The 26,219-nt window shown below is 45.2% G+C and overlaps 1 pseudogene; it reads left to right on the top strand.

Annotated features, from left to right (window-relative positions):
* Positions 1-3,225: 3,225 nt before the first annotated feature.
* Positions 3,226-20,325, top strand: LOC139328041 (NLR family CARD domain-containing protein 3-like; annotated as a pseudogene).
* Positions 20,326-26,219: the final 5,894 nt, after the last annotated feature.

Raw genomic sequence — 26,219 nt, 5'->3', positions numbered from 1 at the left:
CGATGTGGCCTGGCTGGATACACAAGCGGCACACTTTCACTTGCCTGTCATGAATAACCCGAAAGTATTCTGATCCGGCCGCCGTCTCGAATTTAGTAGAATAAGGCAGCGACTTAACGGTGTCTGTGAATTTCACTTTTAGAAATCTTGTTCCGTCTGCAATTTCAGTACCTGGCCACATGCGTCTCTTAATGGGGGAGAGCGCCTTTACTCCCCACTCCCTCAGTTTCTCCAAAATCTCCTCGTCCTCTGTGTAGGTTGGTAGGTTTATAAATGAGACTACCAACTCATCATTACTCAGTCCTTTCGCTGTTACGGTGGTGTTTCTAATTTTAAATCCGTCCATCACTTTATCACGACCAACTCCGTCGCGCATTGTCAGCTCATATATTCTCGGCGTTTATATCGGCACCCGAAGACAAGTCAATCAATGGATATACTTTTCTTTGCACACACGGGCCTGATGGAGCAAAGTTCAATGTGTCCCCTAACCAACAGCTGACATGTGCTTCTTTCGGAGAAATTTGTTATCACCAGCATGAGCCATCCTTGCCAAGGCAATATTATTTGCATACTCTTTTTGTATGATATCATGTAGACACATATGTTGTTGATTTCCTTTGTATGCTGTTTTATTGTCTGTTTGGAAGTGTGGATTCACCTCTGCCCTTCTTGAGGAGGATACAGAGAGCTGTTCGTACCTACGACATACTGTGCTTCTTTTCTGCTCCCCGCGACCCCGAAAGGGATAAGCGGCATAGAAAATGGATGGATGGATGGACTTTGTACCTTTATGCAGATTGTTAAAAACATAAATGCCAAAGAATCCTACTGCCATAAAAAAGTGTTGCTCGTAGTATTATTGAGAAAAACTAACTACTGACATGACGTGTTGTATTACACCTTAGGAAAATACTACTTCACTTGGGAAATACTGGGTCTGTGTATTTGCACAATATAAACAGTTTATTAAAATACATTTCCCAGTTTGGATCATAAATGGTATTACTGCACAGCTGAGAGAAACATACAACCAAGAAATTTAGAAACTGCACTAGGTGAGATGGACAAATGTTAGCAGATGTTAGCATTAGAGCAGATGTTAGCATTAGAGCAGATGTTAGCCTTGAACAGTAGTGCAAATCAAAAACAGGTTAATGATGTAGAGTTGAGAAAGAAAGAAGCATCAACAAAGAGTGACATGACATGATGCTGGAGTTAAACAGTCTGACAGATGTTGGATGAAGGACCTGTGGCAGTTTCCTTCTTACAGACTGGATGCAGCAGCCTGTCACTGAAGGAGCTGCTGAAGCCCCCCACTGTCTCATGCAGGAGGTGGGATGAGTTGTCCATGATCGATGTCAGCTTGGCTAACATCCTCCTCTCACCCACCTCCTTGTTTAGTCTTTTCCTGTCCCTCTCTGAGCTCCCACAGCCCCACAGACCACAGCACAGAAAACTGCAGATACAACCACAGAGTCATAAAATGTTTTAACAGTGTCCTACAAACTCCAAAGGACCTCAGTCTTCTGAGCAGGTGCAGGTATGCCCTGCTGTAAAGGGCGTCTGTGTTGTTTGTCCAGTCCAGTTTGTTGTTGAGGTGAACATCCAGGTATTTGTAATCCCCCACGATCTCAGTGTCCGAGCCCTGGATGTTCACTGGTGTAGTCTGTGGTACATTCCTTCAGAAATCAATCACCATCTCCTTTGTCTTGCTGGCATTTATGTGCAGGTGGTTCAGTCCACACCTGTCAACAAAGTTGGTTACAACCTCCCTGTACTCCAGTTCATTCCCCTGTGATACACGTCCAACGATGGCTGTATCATTGGAGAACTTCTGATGTGGCAGCTGTTGGTGTTGTGTCTGAAGTCTGATGCGTAGAGGGTGAAGAGAAAGTGCACAGCACTGTCCCCTGTGGAGCCCCCGTGCTGCAAATTACCACATTGGACACGCAGTCGCGAAGCCTCACATACTGTGGTCTGTTGGTGGGGTAGTTGATGGTCCATGCAGCCAGGTGGCAGTCTACACCAGCCCCTCCCAGTTTGCCCCTGAGCAGTGATGGTTGGATTGTGTTGAAAGCTCTGGAGAAGTCGTAGAACATGACCTTCATCATGCTTCCAGTGTGCTCCAGATGAGAAAGAGGTCGATGGAGCAGGTAGATGACTGCATCCTCCACACCGATGCTTGGATGGTATGCTAACTGTAGGGCTCCAGCGTGCTGCCCACCAGGTGACGGAGGTGGTTCAGTATAATCCTCTCCAAGATCTTCATCAGGTGGAAGGTTAAGGCCACTGCCCTGAAGTGGTTGGGCTCCTTGGGTTGCACAGTCTTTGGAAAAGGAACTACACAGGAAGTTTTCCAAAGGGCAGGAACTCTCTCCAGACTGAGGCTTGTGTTGAAGATGTGCAGGAGGACCCCGCAGAGCTGATCTCTGCAGTCCCTGAGCAGTCTGGAGCTGATGCCATCCGGGCCTGTAGCTTTCCTCACCTTCATCCTCCTGAGCTCCTTCCTCACCTGGTCGGCTGTCATGGAGAGGCTGGGGGGGACTTGGGGGTGGCTCCTGTAGAGTGACGTGAGGGGAGGTGAATGTAGTCTGTGAAGTGGAGCGGAGGGGGTTAAGAATTGTAAGGTACTTGTACTTTACTTTAGTATTTGTACTTCCTGCTACTTTCTTCTGCTCTGCACTGCATTTCTTCTAAAGCTTCAGTTACTTTGGAGATTCACATTATTTCTCAAAATATGATCAGATAATTAATGATGAAGTAAAATTACAGATGAAACTGCAGTATAAAAGTACTGTGAGATGATCCATTCTGCAGAACGAGTACTATTACTTTGTTCTTTAAGTAGGCTCCTTCTGTACTTGTACTGCAGTACAATGTTGATGTGAGTACTTCAGAAATATAGAAATGTGAATAAAAGGCAGAATGAAAAGCTGGAGCCGTTCAGACTTTCTGCTTCCTGTTTCCTGTCATTGATGCACATTTGAAATAAAGGTTTTCAGTCATAAAATGTGCTTTTTGTTTTTTTCTCTGAGGATTAAAGAGAAATTGATGAGATAAAGGAGATTAAAGCTCTTTGTGAAGGACATGAGACTGTGTCTGTGTCTCATTTCCTGCCTGATTTACTCTCACTTGATGGAGGCTCAGAGTTTTCTGTCCTCAGCTCGACTCATGTCTCTCTCTCTCTCTCTCTCTCTCTCTCTCTCTCTCTCTCTCTGCTCCTTCCTGTCTGAACTTTAATTTCACTTCCTGTCTTCGGTGTGTAGCAGTTTGTTTTCTCCTCTGAAGCTCCAGCTGAAGGTAAAGTAACTCGTGTTTTTTACTCAAACTGTCGTTAGCTTAGCTTCAGCACAAACGGCATCGATCTGCAGCTCCGTCCATCTTTTCTCCAAACTCAAGTAGTGTAATTCAGTACAGTCTGGAAGTACTTGTACTTGTACTTGAATATTTGTGCTATTTTCTGTTTCTCCTAAATATATAAAGTAAGTAGAAAGTAAATATTTGACTTTCTCCTTCACTTATCGATGATCGAGGATCATTGAGGCTTAAAGAAACTTTCAGTCATGTTGAATTTACTGAATCTTCCACAAACTGAGGCTTCCTGTCAGATTCAGTCAGTGTGTGTCAGTGGATGTCAACGGTGGTCCAGGCATCAAGTGTGTGTTCACTTCACTGCAGCTTCATGGCGCCATCTAATGGACTGATAGAAGTACAGCAGCTCGGCCTCACGCTGCTGTCCGACTGCATTCAGCTGACACTGATATGAGAGACGAGATAACAGCCAATCAGAGGAGGAGCAGCTGATATTTGACAGGAGAAACCGTGAAAGGATGATTTCAGCTGATGTGCACATGGATGATTTGTGTTTCCTCTCCAGATCAAAGTGTGTGTGAGCTGACGTGAGTTCAGCAGCATGAATCGGTGTGAGGACCGAGAGGAGGGAGTCCGTCCCTCTAAAACCAGTCTGTGTGGGGACGATGACGTCCAGACCGAAGCTCAGAGGTGAGACGAGGATCTCTGACTGTCCAGGACTCGTCTCCATGTCAGAGCACTCGAATCTGTCCACCATCATTATTCACACTCAAAGCTCCGTGTGTGTTGTGTTGAAGGCCAGAGCAGCAGGACCCACCAGACTCTGCTGGACCTGGACCTGGACCTGGACCTGGACCTGGACCTGGACCTGGACCTGGACCTGGACCTGGACCTGGACCTGGACCTGGACCCAGCTGTGTGTCCTTCAAGAGTGACCAGTCAAAGGGTGTCATCATTCATTTTAAACAGCAACATGTTTCTGACAGACAGTAAGTTGTTCTCAGTGTTAAAATCGTGTTGGACAATTTGACCTGAAATGTCCATATGTCCTCCTCATGTTGTCCACTGCTGATGTTTGTCCTCATTTAATCCAGTCTGACCAGTTGTCATTCTAATGTTCATGTTGTCCTAGAATGACAATGAAGGTTAGGGCTAGATTAGTGTTAAAGGACATTTGTCCAGTCTGTTCCTAAATAGCACTGCCATGTCCACATGTGGACAATGAAAGCTGAGGATAATGGTGGTCTTCCTGTGTGTCTGACAGGATCTATGGCAGAAAACCCTCTGCTGGACCTGGACCTGAACCCAGCTGTGTGTCCTTGAAGAGTGCCCAGTCAAAGGTTGACTTCATTGACTTTAAACAGCAACATGTCTCTGACAGACAGTAAGTTGTTCTCAGTGTTAAAATCGTGTTGGACAGTTTGACCTTTATTTTCAGCGTCGTTCTTCTTCTCAGTCGTTTCTATTCTCACATGTGGAAGCTGCCCAGTATAACCAGTCTTCAGCTCTTGACTCCAGTTGAACATTTCCTCCACACACACGTTCTGACTGATGACTGCATGAGTATGAAACAGTGACATGATTGAGGCTAACAGATGCTAATGTAGTGTGTACTACCTTAATTTGATGTTGCATTCGTTGATAAAATGTCGGGGCACCATCTTCCTCAGCTAAGAAGGACTGCAGAAATTAACTGCTATAACGCTGATAAATACTAACGAATGGACTAACAGTAAACCAGTCTGATAACCTGAAGTGTAAATTCTGGATACAGGGATCGTATATATTCAGTTCAAAAGGACACCGTCTAACCAGGACTTAAATCAAAATATCATTTATTAAGCAGAATTGTGGATAATGGATAATGTACCATGAATAATAACACAGAAGATGGGAGGTGATATGACAGAACACACAAGAAACTTATGGCAACACAATGGTAAATGAATTGGCGATAGTGAGAGGCAGTCGAAAGGGAATAATGGGGACGCGAACGCAGAGTTAAGGGAATGAACGATTAATGGAGAGAATTTGGACGAATTGACCTACTCTTAACCTCACGGACCAACTCTTATTCAAACCCGCTTAGCGTGCCTACTTGGTTGCTGGCGTCCCGTTGTGCTCTGCTCCGAACTGGCTCGAAGACGTTCCAGATGTTTGTCCGTGGCTCGATCTGCTTGGTGATCTGGTGGAAGGCCCAGGCCTCCAAGATGACGAGCTGGTGCTGAACGGGGCGTCTCTGGAACTGATTCGGCGGTCGGTTACAGATGATGGACTGCTCCGGATGGTTGTGAACCGGACCAAGGATCAACAGCTGACCGCAGGGTTTGGTTCGGTTGAGTCCATGACGGATTATTTTAGACTGATAGTACAAATTAAGAGTCTCTTCGATGGCCGATCGAAGAAGGCTACAAAATTAGTATTACTTGCCTAAATTTACTGATGAAAAACAAAACAAAACGTTGGGCTAAAGAGGAAGTTAACTTTGAAGCTTACGGCAAATTATAAGAATACGTCTTCTGAAGATAATTTACGCTACTCGGAATGGCTTGGAGTAGCTCGAAGACGAAAACTTAAGGAGCAAAACGACTGTGCAAAACTTAAGACAAAAGCAAAGAAAAGAACTCAGCTGAGAGTAACTAGACGTGAAAAGAAACAAAGGAACAGAACTAAAACCAACTAACAAAACCAAAAATCTACTGACTGTAAAGCGCACTACACGCAGTTTTTAAAGGTCGCTCCGGGGCGTGTCGAAAGGCAGGCCATCGAATCACGCGAGACTCTTTGTGACGCGCGGTGTAATCTCGCCTCATGGAGCTGAACTAATCAAAGAGGGGCTCATCTGCTTCTCACTATGGTCAATCACATGTAATTTCAATGACAAATTTTCAATGGCATTTCAACATTGTTCACAGCAGGCATTAGATACTTTCTATGGTTGGGGAACAACATTAAATGACAATCATGGTACAGTTTTATCCCAACAGGTATAATAACTCAATGAATAACTAATACAAAAATAAAGGTAATAATAAAGAGAGGCAGATTATATTTGCCAAAAATGATTATCACGATTACGGTTACTTATCGATAAATGTACCAAGTCAAGCATATTCAATCTGACGGTTAGGAAACTCTGGATGGCAGTATAGTTTTGTGGTGACTATTCATACAACTTTTTATAAAACCGTTAAAATCACAACTTGGTCATACTTCGGGTCAGAGATACGGGAAAAACATCAATATTATGCGTACCCCGAGTCCTGTAAGTTGAAAACATGAAAAGTTAAGTTTGACATAAAATCTGGTTATCTTGGAGTGTTGAGGAAAGAGCACACAAACATGAGTCACTAGTTGCTTCAAGGGATGTCCGGTTTACGACCCATCAGCATTTGCTGATGTTTGTGGATTCCTCTGAGGCCTGCCATTTGTCTCTTCAGGCAGCCTTGTTGTATGGAGTCCTCGGGCTATTGGGGAAGTAATTAGCATAGAGTGGGACATCCTGATTTAGAGATAGGCGTTGACCTTTTGGCTTTCTTTCTTCAGTGTGTGAGTAAAGTAGTTTACTGAGCCAGACTTCCTGTCTCTCTTCGAAACCAGATTGCATTATAGGTAAACCAGATCTATAATCTATAGTTGGCGGGTTTACACCTGCATTTCCCTTGAGTATCAACAAAAAGGAGGGAAAGGAAGAGGTCATTTGGAGGCCGGTTCTGCTACACTAACGAAGACTAACCCTGATTCCACTGAGTTCCTCCATCAAATCAACATGTTGTGCTTTTCAGTCATGTGTCAACACAAACACAAACATGTCAGTGATAACAGCTGGACTGAGATCAGCTGCTGTGAAACACAGAGTGAAGCAACACAGAGAGTGTGTGGAAACACACAATCTGTTTGTGACTGATGCTGCTGATGGATTCACAAAGTCAAGAACAACACTGACGGCGGCATCATGGCATCTCACCTCAGGCTGGAGTTGTGCCTCAGGGAGGAGACAAAGCTCAAAGATGTGTTGTGTGTCCAAAAAGTGGACAAGAAGAAATACATGTTGTCCAAGAATAAAAGAAAGAGCCAGAACAAGTTGTATGAGCAACAGCTGCAGCTGTTTCCTTCATGCCGTCCAGAGAAGAACGTTCCAGCTTTCATGAGAAACACAGCTGGATGTGAAATCAGCCTCAGCTTTGCTTTCATCCAGTATTCTCTGCTTCTCTCTTTGCTTTGCTCAGGTTTCACTCACTTTATTGGGACTCACTGCCAGTTTGTGCTGGACAGGTAGCATCCAGTTAGCTTGTGTGAGCTGTGTGATGCTGTCCACAGTATTATAGGGCTCAATAAGAACTGGAGGGACTCAAGCAGACAAGCTGCTCAACCAACACAGTAAAGTGAAAGCTGCACAGAAATGCAGGCTGGACTGTTGATTCACGGTGGGATCAGCAGTACGAGCGACACTTTAATGTCAGTGGAAACCATCTGATTCAATGTTGGAATCAACACTTTAGCTCAAAGGACCTTCAGCTGGTGTTTGTCACTGTCTGGACGGGCATGATGTGAGCTAATTCTTCATGATTCCTCCACAGAGTCCACCAGGAGAGCTCAGAGGTTCCCAGTGGTCAGTCTGCCCAGCAGCATCAGACTCATCTGGTCTGTACATGTACAACAGCTGCTTTCACATCTGTTCTGTCCACAATAGTGTCCACACTGCACTTTTTAGACCAGTGGACCATCAGTCTGTCCAACATGGATCTGATGTTTGCTTCCATGATTTCACTTTGTGTCATTCATATCATCTTCTGTTCCAGCTGCTGGAGGAGAACATTGTCTCTTTTGTGAGGAACGAGCTGAAGAAGATCATGATGGTTCTGAGTCCAGATTACCCAGAATGCTTAGAGAGTCAGGGGGAGGATGAGGATGAGGATGCAGAGCAGAGGAGGAGCAGCAGAGAGATATTTCTGAAGATCACGCTGCACTTCCTGAGGAGAATGAAGGAGGAGGAGCTGGCTGAGCGTCTGCAGAGCAGTAAGAGGATTTCTCTAAAGGTTTAACTGCTGGATCAATGAACATTCACTGATGTCCAAAATATGTTCAGACAAGGATATTAAATTCTCATCTGAACTTTAACAATCACTCATTGATTTATTTGTTGTGTCTTCATTCAGGAAGTCCTGCTGTTTGTGGGTGTAAACTTAAATGTAACCTGAAGGAGAAGTTCCAGTGTGTGTTTGAGGGGATCGCTAAAGCAGGAAAGTGGACCCTCCTGAATCAGATCTACACAGAGCTCTCCATCACAGAGGGAGGGACTGGACAGGTCAATGATGAACATGAGGTCAGACAGATTGAAACAGCCTCCAGGAAACCACACGGACCAGAAACCACAATCAGACAAGAAGACATCTTTAAAGCCTCACCTGGACGAGATGAACCAATCAGAACAGTGATGACAAAGGGAGTGGCTGGCATTGGGAAGACGGTCTTAACACAGAAGTTCACTGTGGACTGGACTGAAGACAACGCCCACCAGGACATACAGTTCATGTTTCCGTTGACTTTCAGAGAGCTGAATGTGCTGAGAGAGAAAAAGTTCAGCTTGGTGGAACTTGTTCATCACTTCTTTCCTGAAACCAAAGAAGCAGGAATCTGCAGGTTTGAAGAGTTCAGGGTTTTGTTCATCCTTGACGGTCTGGATGAGAGTCGACTTCCTCTGGACTTCACCAACAATAAGATCCTGACTGATGCTACAAAGTCCACCTCAGTGGATGTGCTGCTGACAAACCTCATCAGGAGGAACCTGCTTCCCTCTGCTCGCCTCTGGATAACCACACGACCTGCAGCAGCCAATCAGACCCCTCCTGCTTGTGTTGACATGGTGACAGAGGTCAGAGGGTTCACTGATGAACAGAAGGAGGAGTACTTCAGGAAGAGGTTCAGAGACGAGAAGCAGGCCAGCAGAATCATCTCCCACATCAAGACATCACGAAGCCTCCACATCATGTGCCACATCCCGGTCTTCTGCTGGATCACTGCTACAGTTCTGGAGGATGTGATGAAGACCAAAGAGAAAGGACAGCTGCCCAAGACCCTAACTGAGATGTATATCCACTTCCTGGTGGTTCAGTCCAAAGTGAAGAACATCAAGTATGATGGAGGAGCTGAGTCAGATCCTCAGTGGACTCCAGAGAGCAGTAAGATGATTGAGTGTCTGGGAAAACTGGCTTTTGAGCAGCTGCAGAAAGGAAACTTGATCTTCTACCAATCAGACCTGACAGAGTGTGGCATCGATATCAGAGCAGCCTCAGTGTACTCAGGAGTGTTCACACAGATCTTCAAAGAGGAGAGAGGACTGTACCAGGACAAGGTGTTCTGCTTCGTCCATCTGAGTGTTCAGGAGTTTCTGGCTGCTCTTCATGTCCATCTGACCTTCATCAAGTCTGGAGTCAATCTGCTGTCAGAAGAACAAACAACCTACCATGAATCTGCAGAGACACACTTCTACCAGAGTGCAGTGGACAAGGCCTCACAGAGTCCAAATGGACACCTGGACTTGTTCCTCCGATTCCTCCTGGGTCTTTCTCTGCAGACCAATCAGAGTCTCCTACGAGGCCTGCTGACACAGACAGGAAGTGGCTCACAAACCAATCAGGTAACAGTCGAGTACATCAAGAAGAAGATTGAAGAGACCCCCTCTGCAGAGAAAAGCATCAATCTCTTCCACTGTCTGAATGAACTGAATGATCGTTCTCTGGTGGATCAGATCCAACAGTCTCTGAGTTCAGGAAGACTCTCCACAGATGAACTGTCTCCTGCTCAGTGGTCAGCTCTGGTCTTCATCTTACTGTCATCAGAAAAAGATCTGGACGTGTTTGACCTGAAGAAATTCTCTGCTTCAGAGGAGGCTCTTCTGATGCTGCTGCCAGTGGTCAAAGCCTCCAAGAAAGCTCTGTAAGTACAGAGATAGTGAAGTTTCTTCATCAATAAATACTCTGATATCTAACTTACTGTTTGCTTCCTTCCTGTGTCTCTTCAGACTGAGTGGCTGTAACCTCTCTTTAACCTCACTTTAAGCTTCATCCAGCAGGTTTAAACATGAGATCAGGAAGTGGATTCAGGTGTGACACTGTCCCCTCATGGAGGATACATGACTGTGTTTCTACAGACATGAAGACAATGAATGAACATCTGCAACATGTTATGATGGAACAGCAAAGATTTGAACACATGCTGAGAAGAGACTCAACATTTTGAAATAAATGCTCTTTTTCTTCTTGTTCTTCAGACTGAGTGGCTGTAACCTCCCAGAGAGAAGCTGTGAAGCTCTGTCCTCAGTCCTCAGATCCCAGTCCTCCAGTCTGAGAGAGCTGGACCTGAGTAACAACAACCTGCAGGATTCAGGAGTGAAGCTGCTGTGTGCTGGACTGGAGAGTCCACACTGTGCACTGGAAACTCTCAGGTCAGATCAAGTTACTGTTTGTGTTGACAGATTTAAGTTAGTTTTATACATTTAGAGATTCATTTAGTTTAAACAGTCTCTCTCATGTCAGGATTTGAATCTTTCAGTCTGGTTTCTTTATTTTCAGATCTCTGACTGAGATTGATGATTTTGAGACTTTCTTTAACCTCAGAAGTCCACACATTTGACGCAGACTTTCATTGATTGGCAGATGTTTTCTCTCAATGTACCTTTTATGAATGAAGTCTGGTTGAGATGGAAATCCTCATTTATGTTTTGTTGTCATGTGACTTTGATTAGTGGACGTCACTTTATTCCTGATTCAGTTGTGATTAATTAGCACAAAGGTGTCATTGAGGAACTCAGGAAGTGAAGTGTCGAGTGTGAAGTCGTTGACCTGAAACACAGAAACTGTTGAGAATTATTATGTGTTGTAACTCCTCCCACGTGATGCTGCTCAGCCTATCAGATCTCTGCATTCTGAGAGCAACGATTGGACGGACAGCAGTACCCTCAGATGATCTTCCATGTGTGTTGTTGTGTGTGTTTTCAGGCTGTCAGGCTGTCTGATCACAGAGGAAGGCTGTGCTTCTCTGGCCTCCGCTCTGAGATCCAACCCCTCCCATCTGAGAGAGCTGGACCTGAGTTACAATCATCCAGGAGACTCAGGAGTGAAGCTGCTGTCTGCTGGACTGGAGGATCCTCACTGCAGACTGGACACTGTCAGGTATGAAGAGGCTGCTGCAGCCACAGTCAGTCAGTGTGAAAGAGGAGGAAGAGCTGGAACATGTTGTCTGACTTTTTGCTTGATGGTGGACGTGAGTGAGACATGAACAGTCAGACATGTAGGAAACCTTTGTCCTTTGATCACAACATAAACACTGGTTGAACATGAAAAGGACATATTTGTGTTGGAGGTCTCAAGGAGAACATCTCCAGGAACAAACATGATGATGACCTGTTGGTCATCATTGATGCAGTTTGGACAGATTGCTGCATGGTAAAACTGTTTGTCAGTGTGACAAATGTCCTTTTTGTCCTCAAAGAAATAAAAACAAGCTTCCAATAGGTCCAAAGCAGTTGTATTTAGTTCAAACTACTGGAACCTGACAGCCACAGGACAGAGCAGGACTTTTGAGATGCTTCATTCAAGTGTTTTTCTCAAAATGTTGGACTGTTCCTTCATCAGTGGACAACAATTGGACTGAACATGGTCTTCACAGCAAACATGACTTGTAAATATTTCCCTGTGCAGACGTCGGGCTCTATTTTCGACTCCGCCACCAGCGCGGCGCAGGATGCGCCACCGGCGCAGTAGTATTTTCGACCGGCGCAGGCAGGCGCATGGCGCACTTGGTATTTTGGTAAACCGAGGCATACAGAGGTGCGCCAGGATGGGCGTTGCAGCGCAGTAGGGGGGAGGTGTCGGCATAATGAGCGTAAAAGTGCGCTGAAAGCTCGCCACCTCAGACCTGGTCAACTCGGTGCGGCGCAAGTGGATTTTCGTAAACCGGCGGAGTCGTGCGCTCACGTCACCAACACCTCACAGTCAGGTTTCCACAGTGTCTGGCATTTCACGGCGATCAATTATTAGCAACAGCCGTAGTTCAATGCAACGATCTGAGTCAGCGCATACAGTCAGACCTAAATTTATATATTTTGATCCGTCTCTCATGTGACCACATCGAAAGCGCGTTGGGCACGCGTGATGGTCACTCAACCTGACTGAATGTACACAGGTGAAACAGGGATTAGAACTAATCGGTTAACGTCGCTGTGCCAACCAGAAACAGCCGTGGCATCCTACAGAGCAGATATACTGCATTTTTCTCAGAGCACTGAGAGACAGAGAGAGACAGACACATGGAAAAACGTGTGATGATCGTTGTCCGTTGTTACCCACGTCATTTCATTCCAAATACAAATGTTATCATAGTAATGCTTAACGTTATCTACAAAGATGGAGTACATCATTGCTTTGAGGAGGATGAGGATGAGGAGGAGGAGGCCGAGGATTTACCATCTAAGGACCTCATATTAGAATAAAATTAGAAAAGAAAGAAAAGAGAGAGAACTATATATATAAAAAGCAAATATAAAAACAAAATATTTATATTGAGAGTAACCCACTGTCTCTGCTTGCCTGCTGTCAGACTCTCTGCACCACCCCTGGACTCTGCGTTGTGATTTATTTTGTGTTTGTGGTGGAGTGTTGTGCGGAGAGAAGGAGGCACCGGACACAGGGTTTGGGATTGTGGTTCAAGGCCTTGGCTGCCCTTTTATTCCACATTCACACTCTTCAACTCTGCCGTCTGCATTTGCAGTAGCTGCTGGTCTCAACACCTTGCGGAGCAAGTAAAAATAAACTTAAAAAAACATGGCGTCTACACGGAGACAAATCTCCAAGCTACGGTGCCCTTAAGGGGACAAACAGAGCGAATCTGCTATAGAATAAACAGCACAACAGTGCCGCCCTCTGACATAAAGAGGCAACTGCCCGCCATCAATTAGCTGCCTTACATATATATAAACAAAATATAGTACAGAATATAAAACTATATATATATATACTGAGAAAAGATAAACAAATGTGGAAAAAAACGAGTTCATGCATTTATTCTAGCGGTCTCCTAGCGTCAGTCTGGGCGTCATACGTCACGCCATCACATGACCGCGTGCGGCCTATCCGCGTCCATAAAACAGCGCTGCAGGAAGTCAGTGGGGCGATGCGAGTGGGGCACGCGAAGATAGACAAACGCTGCAGGAGCCGACTACCAGCGCCGGAAGACAAAGCAGTAAATCCGTTTAAACTGCGGAACTGGCCAGGTGGCGAGCTAATCCATGTGAACTGAATCTATGCACGTTGGGCAGTGAGTCTGCAAGTCACCTGCTACACTACTCACTTACCAGGAATCGATCCTCCTGCTCTGGTCGGGCTGGTAGGAGGCTCTTTATTGTAGCCAGTTCTTCTCTCATTATATGCCCCCGCAGCTTGTGCGCTTGAGCGGCCTGTCACACACGCATGCACACACACATTCCCTTCCCCCACTTTGGACACTGCCCCTCTGGACACTCAGGCCGCCTCCGGTCATTATGTTGCAGCCCTTCGCGTTGTGGGCAAATCTGAACTTTTGTTGAGCTCCTTGTGTGAATCGATTGAACTCACCAGGCTGATGGGGCTCATTGAACTGTTGAACTGATCAGATTGTATTGAATGTTGGTTTGAATTTGGGATTTCTGTTTCTGTTTGTGGGTGGCCATTCCCTTTGTTTGTTTGTTCTATTTTTTTCAATATACCATTTTAAACAGCAAGTTCTGTCTCAGTCTCTTCCTCTCTTCACTCCGAGAGCCAAACTCATCTTCATCTTCTGAACTAGCCCTAGATTAGTGCGCACATGCTACAAACGGGTGTCAGGAGATATGAGTGACGTCAGTCTCCTGGAAACTTGCCATGCGCCTGGCCAGTGGGGTTCTTAAAGATGAGGCGAGGAGCTGCTGTGATTGGTGAAGATTTGACTCGGCTGTGCCGAACCCACTCCACGCCTTCTCCCCTCCCTCTTTCCGAGTTGCGCCGCTGGGTGGGACTGAGATGAGAAGGAGGTGGAGATGTGGCGCAGCACACGAAAATACCAGAGTCTGCGCCGCCATGCCCCATCGGCGCAGTGGACCTGACTTTGTGCCGCGCCAGCGGCGGAGTCGAAAATAGAGCCCGTCAAGTGGCTCTTCTTGTTCTGGTGAACTTCAGGAAGTTTGACATGAAAAGATTTCCACACAACAGAGTCGTGATGACTCGTCTCAGATGTTGAATTCATTGACAGTTTTCACACTTGTAATGAAGACATGAAGCACGGTCACATATGGGACATGATGAGGACAATTGTGTCCAACAGTCAATGATTAAAGCTCTGTTGGTTTGTTGAGTGAAGACAAAGTCAGACTGATTATTGATCATCACAGGTGGGAGAGCAAGAGAGCGATCAATGAGTGAAGCAGCTCAGAATAGAAGTCAGCAACAGATTGAAATGAGGAAATGAGCTGATGAAGGCAGATTTAATGATGAGAGAGAATCAGTGTCGCTGTCAGTGTCTGAGCAGAGCTGAAGAGGGAGAAGCAGGCCGCATCAACATGTTGTGTTTGTGTGTGTGAGAGTGATGTAACGTCCATGTTTGCATGCTGAAAGAGGAGGTGCTGCTCTGACCCCCCTCCTCCTTTCAGGGTGGAGCCTGCTGGAGTCCGATGGTTGAGCCCATGTCTGAGGAAGTGTAAGTGTGTCTTTAATTTGACTGATGACAACAGAGCAGAGCACATTCAGCCATCTTCAAACTGTGACATCACTCATTCACATCTCTGATGTCATCATCAAACTGTCCATCAATCAACAGCTGATCGATCAATAACTGCAGCTGTTTTCTTCTTCTTCTCTCCATCAGATTCCTGTGAACTCAAACTGGACACAAACACAGTGAACAGAGAGATCAAACTGTCTGACAACAACAGGACGATGACGTATGTGGAGGAGGATCAGTCATATCCTGATCATCCAGACAGGTTTGACCACTGGCCTCAGCTGCTGTGTGGAACTGGTTTAACTGGTCGCTGTTACTGGGAGGTCGAGTGGAGAGGAAACGTTTTTGTATCAGTGAGTTACAGAAGAATCAAAAGGAAAGGAGACAGTAAAGAGTGTTTGTTTGGATTGAATGATCAGTCCTGGAGTCTGTTCTGCTCTGATGATGGTCCTGACTTTGTCTGGCACAATGACAGAACAACATCCATCTCCTCCTCCTCCTCCTCCTCCTCCTCCTCCTCCTCTGTCTCTCACAGAGTAGGAGTGTATGTGGACTGTCCTGCTGGCACTCTGTCCTTCTACAGAGTCTCCTCTGACTCACTGATCCACCTCCACACCTTCAACACCACATTCACTGAACCTCTTTATCCTGGCTTTGGCTTTGGGCTCTGGTCCTGGTTTGGTTCCTCAGTGTCTCTGTGTCGTCTGTAGGAGGGACAGTCTCCTCCTGTTAGACAAACACTGCTGAACAGATCAGTTGAGTCTGTGCAGGATCTCAGTCACATCAGTCTTTCAGGTTATTGGAATAAATTGATCAATGAACTTTGTTGAACACGATTGAAAAGATTGCTCATTTACTTTGTAAACTTCTTCCACTTCCAGTCCTTTAAAGATGGAAGCTGTGATCATTAAAGTCTGGAAACGCTGTTTGGCTTGAACCTTCAGCTGTGTGTTGATTTCAGTTGTGGATCTTGTTGCAGTCAAAGCTGAATGTTGCTGTGAGTGTTTTATGGTCTTTCTTCAGGTCAGGACTGCTGACCGGACTCAGCTGAAAGATACGGAGAAACGTTTCTCATGCTGATCACCGACATCAGCGTTGGACCTCAGTGATGCTCTGGTGTCCGATCAGGATCAAACAGCAGCTCCAATATCTGCTGCAAAGGCTGAGCGCAGAAGACTGGAGGTTGATGTGCAGCACAGTCATGAACACGGTGTCACAGTCACGTTAATCACACACTGAGTGAAAGTTCGGCCGTCCACATACTTTTGGCCACCGTGTGACAAACAGCCAAAGCGCAGACTGAGATGAAGCTGAAACACACCAACAAACGTTGGTTTTCCTGCAAAATCTCTGCTCAATATTCAGAAACTTCCTCTAAAATTCAACCTTCTCTCCATGTTTCCCACAAAATATTTCACCTTTTCACCGTTTTCCTGCAGCGTCGTACTGACTGAGTCTCTGTGTGTGTTTCTGTGTGTTGTTGTGTATTGTGGTGTGACTCTGTCCTCCAGACGTTTAAAATATGTCACTTTTTCTTCTTAAATTCTGACTTTTTGTTTGCTCCATCGTCACTTTCAGCCTCCTGAACACACAAACACACGCTGAGTCTCTTCCTCTTTCATCACATTCATGAAATCAGATGAACTTTTGTTCCGTTTCATTCAAACTTTACTGGAAACTAGTTTCATTCAGTCACAGCTGAAATCACTGAGTCGTTTGTTGCTGCTGAATTATTGAACCGAGCTGCATTTAAATCATCCAGTTGGTCCATTTGGTCTTTATTTCAAGTTTCTGTTCAACAGTTTGATCTGAAAAATGTCAAATTTCATCTTAAAACTGCAAAACTTTGGTCAAAAATTCAGTCGATCAATCAGCTGAACCTTCATTAAGTTCATCCAAATATTCCAAAGAAGACACGATGTTCATCCAAACGGGCTGTTTCTGCTGCTGTTTGATGTCTGAATGTTGAATTCAGACAAAAGGTCTTCATGTTTTATTTTGAAGGCTTGAATCAGCTGCTTTGTTTTGAAGTTCAGTCAGATGTTCAACATGAAGTGGAAACCAAAACATGTGAAAGGTGTGAAAGTGGAGAAGTATTTCCCAGACAAAGAGCTGTTGATGGAGTCAGCCAGGTCAAACAGGAAGTGCAGAGGGAAAGGAGGTCTGTCTGAACAGGAAGTGCACAGGCTGAGGACATTTGGACAGGAAGTCAGACAAGAAGTGAACAGAGATGATGGAGAGGACACAGAATAATGTCTTTGTTCTGTTGACTCTGTGTTCATGGTGGTCAGTTTCAATAATAGGTGACCCTTTGTCTGTGAGTGTCCTTCCTCCTCAGACCTCCTGAAGGGATGCGGGGGGCAAAGGTCAGCTGGAGGTCTGTTCTCCTGCAGGATGATGCTGAGGAAGACTCTGATGATGCGGATGAGATGAGAATATATGCAGCTAAAAGCAACGAGAAGCCAGCGAAACACCAAAAACATCTTCCTGATAAAAGAACCAAAAGCAAAAGGAATAAAAGTGAGATGTTTCTGAGAAACGGTCCACTAGAGGGCACAACTCTGCAGATTAAATCCAGGTCTCAGCGAGAAGGAGGAAATCCAGATGAAGGCGAGCTGAGAGTCGACGGAGAGCGAGAGAGATAAATCCAACAAACAAACATAAAAAATGAGCTGGTGGATTTGACATAATCTGGACTGTGATGGATGGCAGCAGGATGACTGGATGGCAAGTAGCAGTGGTGGTGGATCGGATGATGATGATGAGGATGATGAGGATGATGATGATGATGATGATGATGATGATGGGTTGGACTCCACTTCAGAGTCAGAGACAGAAAGCAGGAAGAAGAACGCCTACAAACAAACAAACAAACGGTGTCTTACAGACGATGAAGAGCGACATGATGTGAGGAACAAACTCATGACGGAGGAGAACAAGATTATTGTGAAACTGAAAGCAGGGCGTGATATTTCACCTGTGAGTCCGATCACTCTAACAAACCAAGCTTTGAAGAAAGCGCTTGCAGATACTGAAGTGGCGAAAGTGTTCAGAGACGGCAGTTTGTGTGTGAAATGTAAGAATGCTGGGCAGAGAGACAAAGCACCTCCATTACAAAGTGTGAGCAAGAAAGAAGCAGCAGAGAGGAAAGCAGTGGGAGGGGAAGCGGCGTCAGAGGACTGATATCAGGAAAAGCTGCAGGAGATGCTGGCAGAGGTGAAGAAGCTGATCAAAGGAGGAAATGTGGCAGCAATAAAAGGCTGCAGGCGTTCAGGAACGATGAGAAAACTGACAGAACATCAGCAGTGACAGAGTTCAAAGAGCAGACTGTCCCTGATCAGGTCATGGTGGGACACATGAGCTTCAGGGTTGGAGCGTACCTCCACCTGCACTCAGACGCTTCACATGTCAAAGATATGGACACGGTGCCACGGCGTGCAGAGGGAAGCAGAGGTGTGGAAGGTGTGAGGGAGCACGCTGATGGAGAATGTGGGATAACACAGCAGCTAAACGCTGTAATCGTGGAGGAAATCACACAGCAGCATATGGAGGCTGCAGAGTGAAGAAACAGAGTGAAATCCAGCAGGTGAGAGCAGAACAGAGAGTGACTGATGCAGAGGCCGTGAAGATGGTTGGCAAGGAAAACAGAAAGGAGAACAGACCTACGGCTCAACACCAGGAAGAAAGTCCACGCATCATCAGACACGACTGACCACTGACTGACTGGTTCTGTTCTTGGCATTAACTACTCAGAACAAGCACGAAGAGAAAGTGAAAAGATCGAGATCATTGTGAAAGCAGCAGCAAAGTTCTTGAACATGAAAGATTGATGTTGGGAAAAAAATACATCCCAGACCTCAGTCAAGGAGACGAGACGTCAGCCAGCAGGCAGCAACTTATTCCATAACGCTCATTCTGCAACGCAATGCTAGAAGTCTCTTTGCTAATGGACAAGAGTTAAAGGAGATATCAGGGAATCAGCAGCAAAACCAGGAAACACGGCTCAAACCAACTCTGGACTTTATTATGAAAGGATCCTCCAGCATTCGGAAAGACAGACCTGGTGGAAATGGTGGTTTCATTAGACAAGGTATGAAATTCAGGCAAAAAGTGATGGCACAAGAGTCAGAGGTCGTCGTCACTGAGGTGTGGATGAAGGCAGGAAGTATGAAGATCATTCATTTTATAATCCCTGTCAGCAATCAGACAAAGAAAAGATGGAATCCATCTGAGATGATTGGAGAGGGAAAGTAATCTGGTGTGGAGATTTGAATGAAGCAAATGCACCAAAGCAATAAAGGCTCCAAACAAATCCTTTAAAAAATCTTTCTGTTCACAATTTAATCGTTTACAAGAAGCAACAAGCAGGAGTGAGGAGAGTAATAAGGAATACAAGAAGAGAGTGTTGGAGGAGGTGTTGAGTCATTGGAATGAGGACTCCATTGGACAGAGTGTGGGCTGTGATGAAAGCAATGTCAGCCAATAGGAAAGAGTGTGGACAGCCAATAATGAACAGTGATCAGAAAATGGTCAGAAATAATGAGGAAAAGCAGAACTATGAGCAAAGACTTCTGTTAAAGTGCATAGCACAGCAAATTTGAGTGAGTGATGAAGAAAAGAGAGGTAGAGGAGGGACAATATGAAGAAACATGGAGACTGTACAGGATGAAGAGGAGGATGAAAATACAGTGAAGCTGCAGTTTTCAATGACAGAGCTGAATAACGCCTTAAAAAATCTGGAAAGACAACTCCGAGAAAAGATCAAATAAGTTCCTGTATGTTCAATAATCTCAGTGACCAAAGTCAAAAGATGTGACTGAAATTGTATAACAGGATGTGGGAAGACGGGAAGTTGCCAGATGAGTGGAAAGAGTCCATAACTGTTCCTGTCTGTAAACCAGGTCAGGATCCAAGTTTGGAAGAGTTACAGACCGAGAGCCCGAACATCACATGTTGGTCAAATTATGGATGAGCGAAAGGCTGCTCTGTTATTTAGAAAGGAGGGAGAAATAAAATGCTATCAGAGGGGATTTGTTAGGATGTGTCTTTTCCCAGTGTCCCTTCCCTTCCTTTGTCCCCAGTGTTCTTTGTCTGTTGGTCTGTCTCCCCTGTCTGTCTGAGAATGGGCAGCCCTTCCCCCATGACGACCTCATTACCTGCACACCTGAGGCGTGTTGGAGCTGATTGCTGGCAGCATTTAGGGGACGCTCTCTGGTCTTGTAGTTGCCAGTTCGTCCTGATCTGTACCGTGTGTCTGTCCTGTCTCAGTGTGAGTAACTTCTAAGAAAAGCCTTTTGTCCTGGGACTTATCCAGTGGGTTTTTGGACTTCTCTTTGTTCTGCTCTTTCTTTCAGTGTGCTCAGTCCCGCTCGGTGTGCCTCTCAGCCTCAGTTCCAGCGTGGTGTTTTTGCTTATCTCCACTCAGTTTGAGTTCGCCTTCTGTTCCTCCTTTTTGTAATAAATCTAGTTTGTGTTTTGCGACATTGTCTCTGTCTTTGCTCTGCACCTTGAGTCCTGAAATATTATTTTTGACCAAGGAAAATCCTCACAGGATTCAGGAAAGGAAGGAGTCCTGTCGATCCCGCTCTGTGTTTACAACATGAAATCAGGAAAGCTCAGGGAAATAAAGAGAATGTAGTGGCTGTTTTTCCATGTGGACAAAGCCTGAGACACGATGTGGAGGGAGGGGCTGCTAATCAGACTGTACCATATGGGCATAAGGGGGAAATGTACAGGTGGATTAAGCTTTTTTAACAGACAGGATGACGTCAGTGAGAGGGGAAACACTTACAGTGGAAATACATAGTAGAGAATGGAACTGCTCAGGGCTCTATTATAAGTCCACTTTTGTTTTCAGATCAATGATCAATGAGATATTCATTAATACAGACAGGTCCATACGGACATCTTTATGAGCAGATGATGGAGTTTTGTGGAAAAGGAGAGGGAACGAGGCATTCAATGCTTGGAAATTACAAGAACAAACTAGACAATTTCCCCCTGGGAAATTATGAAAGGGCCACGGGGGCTACTGCTGGACAGCTGCTAATGCTAAGCTAACATTAGCATGTCAAATAACACATTAAAAACATCTGAACCATCATTAGAATGCCTTTAACAATCATCTTAGCCAAGGTTAGCATGTTAGCATTAGCATGCTAACATTAGTGTGTCAAATAACACATTAAAAACATCTGAGCCACCATTAGAATGCCCTTAACAATCATTTTAGCCAAGGTTAGCATGTTAGCATTAGCATGCTAATCATTTGCATATTAGCACAACAACCTGACATCGAAAGTTAAACCTCCATGCACCAAGAAGTTAATAGGACCTCATATTAGCATTAGCATGTTAGCATTGTGGCTAATGCTAACAGGCCAACATCACTCATTACCTCACCAGTAATAGGCTAGGCTGTGGCTCATTGTCAAGCCACTGCATAGCTGCAGCTGAAGCTACATATGTGTGTGTATGTGGGAGAGGAGTGCTGAGAGAAGTACAGAGGCTCGGAGGTTGCCACGGCAACTTGAGGTGGCCTGATCAATGATGTCACCCACTCAGACACAGGTGCAGACACACATGCATTCAGAGGGAGAAAAAGTGATTTTCTGCCTCTGCACTGGTCTGACATTTGGGCTTATGATCACCAAACGGTAGCTCCTATCAGAAAAAAACACAGACCGTCATTGTTGTCAGGACTTCCTGAACGATTCGGTGTGATTTCGGTGTTTCTGAAGTCAATATTTCGCAGACACTTGAGAGTTTAAAACAGGGGTCCGTTCTGCTTCTCTCAGAAAATCTTTGTATTGGAGTCAATGAGGAGCAGAGACAGAAACGTCTGAATTTGGCCTCTGCGCACCCCCCGAACAAACGCTTCTCACTCAAAGACCAAAACTCCTATTCCCGAAATTTCTTCACCATTAGAGCCACAAGGCTTTGCTGTACATGCTGATCACTTTCTTTTTTTCGCTGTGGTCAAAAATGCGGATTTTACATCGAGTTAAATACATGGTTGGTTTCTGTCTCTCCTGTTTTTGATTTGTATTGGACCTTATGGGCCAAGTCAGAGGTACTCTCCTCGCTCAGAGGCTCACAAGTCAAAAACCGTAAGTCCTATCATTTAGCCAGGCACATCATGAGAATCAGTGCAAGCGAAGCCCCGAGCCCTATTACCCTACAGTTATTTCATAGCTATTTCAGAGCTGTAGGGGGCAATAGGCCTCGGGCGATTGCCCCGTGGCCCTAATAAGGAAGGTAGAAGCTGGGCTTTGGAATGGGGCTTCAGGTTCTCAGTTACAAAGACAAAGGCAGTCATCTTTTCTAAAAGGAAAACACAAAACCAAATCAGTCTTAAACTACATGGACAAGATCTAGAAACAGTAGATCGCTTTAAGTACTGAGGGATTTGCTTTGACAAGAAGATTACATGGAAAATACATATTGAGAAAATAGTTGAAACGTGTAAAAGACATGAAATATTGTTTGAGCAAACAGTAATTCAGTTGCAGGGGGTAGAAATTCAGTTCATTTGGCTTCCAGCACATGTTGGATTAGAAGGAAATGAACTGGCAGATAAATATGCTCTTTTAACACTGACTGCTCTTTCATTTTGGGCTCTGGGTGAAGTTCAGACTTGTTGGCTGCTTTTCAGCTTCATGGTCCCAGTTTTTGTCATGTTTTGTTGGTTTGAAAAGAGAAACTTCAGACTGAGCTCAATGAAAGTTTGGACCTTTTTAGCAAACAGCTGACGAGCAGAGTTTATCATCTCGAGTCAGAAACCAAAAGATTCAAAGGTGAAAGTCCATTCTTCTTCTGTCATGTTCATTTTATTGTCCTTGTTAATGGTGGAAAGTCACCGAGTACATTTACTCCATGACTTCAGCACAACTTCAGATCAGATCTTGATGTTTCCTCCAGGACCCTCAAAAGGTTTCAGCTCAGTTCCTTCTCTTCGTCTCCTCCATGTTTCTGTGCAGGAAGCTGCTCTTTAGCTTTTCTTGCTCGTGTAGAAAGAGGAACAATCAGCCGGCCTGTGAGGAGCCACGTTCCTCTGATGGTCTTTGGTACCCAGCTTCAGTACCCAGCACGGTGGCACAAGTGGTAACACTGTCGCCTCACAGCTAGAAGGTCCCCGGTTCGAATCCCGCTGTGGGCGCTGGTGGCCCACCATGTCTTCAGTGCCTGCTGCTCGAGGAAAAAGGGGCCTTTCTGTGTGGAGTTTGCATGTTCTCCCCCACTAATAACCCCCACTAAAAACATTGGTCACCTGACCAATGGTGACGGGCAGCGGCATCGGCTGGCAGCTGGTCTGCCGTGGAGGTTGGACAGACCGAGGATGTGTCAAATGCGGAAAAAATAAACAAAAGTACATTTCTAAAAAAAGAAAACTGAGAACTGAAGAACTGTCACTGAGCAGGTGAGCCTGTGAAGCTCAGTGTGATGCTGCCCTCTAGTGGCTGCAGCAGTCTGTGCTGCTGATGGTTCATGTGGATTTTATTGATCCCACAATAAATCCCACACAGGGGACACTAAGTTGTTACAGCAAGCAGGAAAGCAAGTACAGTAGCATTAAAAACGTAAATGCCAAAGAATCCTACTGCCATAAAAAAGTGTTGCTCGTAGTATTATTGAGAAAAACTAATTACTGACATGACGTGTTGTATTACACCTTAGGAAAATACTACTTCACTTGGGAAATACTGGGTCTATGTATTTGCACAATATAAACAGTTTATTAAAAATCATTTCCCAGTTTGGATCATAAATGGTATTACTGCACAGCTGAGAGAAACATACAACTAAGAAATGTAGAAACTGCACCAGGTGAGATGGACAAATGTGAGCAGAGGTTAGCATTAGAGCAGATGTTAGAATTAGAGCAGATGTTAGCATTAGAGCAGATATTAGCATTAGAGCAGATGTTAGCATTAGAGTAGATATTAGCATTAGAGCAGATGTTAGCATTAGAGCAGATGTTAGCATTAGAGCAGATATTAGCATTAGAGCAGATGTTAGCATTAGAGCAGATGTTAGCCTTGAACAGTAGTGCAAATCAAAAACAGATTAATGATGTAGAGTTGAGAAAGAAAGAAGCATCAACAAAGAGCGACATGACATGATGCTGGAGTTAAAGAGTCTGACAGATGTTGGATGAAGGACCTGTGGCAGTTTCCTTCTTACAGACTGGATGCAGCAGTCTGTTACTGAAGGAGCTGCTGAAGCCCACTGTCTCATGCAGGGGGTGGGATGGGTTGTCCATGACCGATGTCAGCTTGGCCAACATCCTCCTCTCACCCACCTCCTTGTTTAGTCTTTTCCTGTCCCTCTCTGAGCTCCCACAGCCCCACAGACCACTGCACAGAAAACTGCAGATACAACCACAGAGTCATAAAATGTATTTAACAGTGTCCTACAAACTCCAAAGGACCTCAGTCTTCTGAGCAGGTGCAGGTACGCCCTGCTGTAAAGGGCGTCTGTGTTGTTTGTCCAGTCCAGTTTGTTGTTGAGGTGAACGTCCAGGTATTTGTAATCCCCCACGATCTCAGTGTCCGATCCCTGGATGTTCACTGGTGTAGTCTGTGGTACATTCCTTCAGAAATCAATCACCATCTCCTTTGTCTTGCTGGCGTTTATGTGCAGGTGGTTCAGTCCACACCTGTCAACAAAGTTGGTTACAACCTCCCTGTACTCCAGTTCGTTTCCCTCTGATCCACGTCCAATGATGGCTGTATCATTGGAGAACTTCTGGATGTGACAGTTGTTGGTGTTGTGTCTGAAGTCCGATGCGTAGAGGTTGAAGAGAAAGTGGACAGCACTGTCCCCTGTGGAGCCCCCGTGCTGCAAATTACCACATTGGACACACAGTCGCGAAGCCTCACATACTGTGGTCTGTTGGTGGGGTAGTTGATGGTCCATGCAGCCAGGTGGCAGTCTACGCCAGCTCCTCCCAGTTTGCCCCTGAGCAGTGATGGTTGGATTGTGTTGAAAGCTCTGGAGGAGTCGTAGAACATGACCTTCATCATGCTTCCAGTGTGCTCCAGATGGGAAAGAGGTCGATGGAGCAGGTAGATGACTGCATCCTCCACACCGATGCTTGGACGGTATGCTAACTGTAGGGGTCCAGCTTGCTGCCCACCAGGTGACGGAGGTGGTTCAGTATAATCCTCTCCAAGGTCTTCATCAGGTGGAAGGTTAAGGCCACTGTCCTAAAGTGGTTGGGCTCCTTGGGTTGCACAGTCTTTGGAAAAGGAACTACACAGGAAGTTTTCCAAAGGGCAGGAACTCTCTCCAGACTGAGGCTCGTGTTGAAGATGTGCAGGAGGACCCCGCAGAGCTGATCTCTGCAGTCCCTGAACAGTCTGGAGCTGATGCCATCCGGGTCTGTAGCTTTCCTCACCTTCATCCTCCTGAGCTCCTTCCTCACCTGGTCGGCTGTTATGGAGAGGCTGGGGGGGACTTGGGGGTGGCTCCTGTAGAGTGACATGAGGGGAGGTGAATGTAGTCTGTGAAGTGGAGCGGAGGGGGTTAAGAATTGTAAGGTACTTGTACTTTACTTTAGTATTTGTACTTCCTGCTACTTTCTTCTGCTCTGCACTGCATTTCTTCTAAAGCTCCAGTTACTCTGGAGATTCACATTATTTCTCAAAATATGATCAGATAATTAACGATGAAGTAAAATTACAGATGAAACTGCAGTATAAAAGTACTGTGAGTTGATCCATTCTGCAGAACGAGTACTATTACTTTGTTCTTTAAGTAGGCTCCTTCTGTACTTGTACTGCAGTACAATGTTGATGTGAGTACTTCTCCCTCAGAAATACTAGAAATGTGAATAAAAGGCAGAATAAAAAGCTGGAGCCGTTCAGACTTTCTGCTTCCTGTTTCCTGTCATTGATGCACATTTGAAATAAAGGTCTTCAGTCATAAAATGTGCTTTTTGTTTTTTCTCTGAGGATTAAAGAGAAATTGATGAGATAAAGGAGATTAAAGCTCTTTGTGAAGACATGAGACTGTTTCTGTGTCTGACAACAGTGAGGACAGTCCGTTAGTTTGTCTCACGTCCTCATTTCCTGCCTGATTTACTCTCACTTGACAGAGGCTCAGAGTTTTCTGTCCTCAGCTGGACTCATGTCTCTCTCTCTCTCTCTCTCTCTCTCTGCTCCTTCCTG

Source organism: Chaetodon trifascialis, chromosome 24 (assembly GCF_039877785.1).
Source record: "Chaetodon trifascialis isolate fChaTrf1 chromosome 24, fChaTrf1.hap1, whole genome shotgun sequence".
NCBI lineage: Eukaryota > Metazoa > Chordata > Actinopteri > Chaetodontiformes > Chaetodontidae > Chaetodon > Chaetodon trifascialis.
This window is presented reverse-complemented; position numbering and strand designations above follow the sequence as displayed.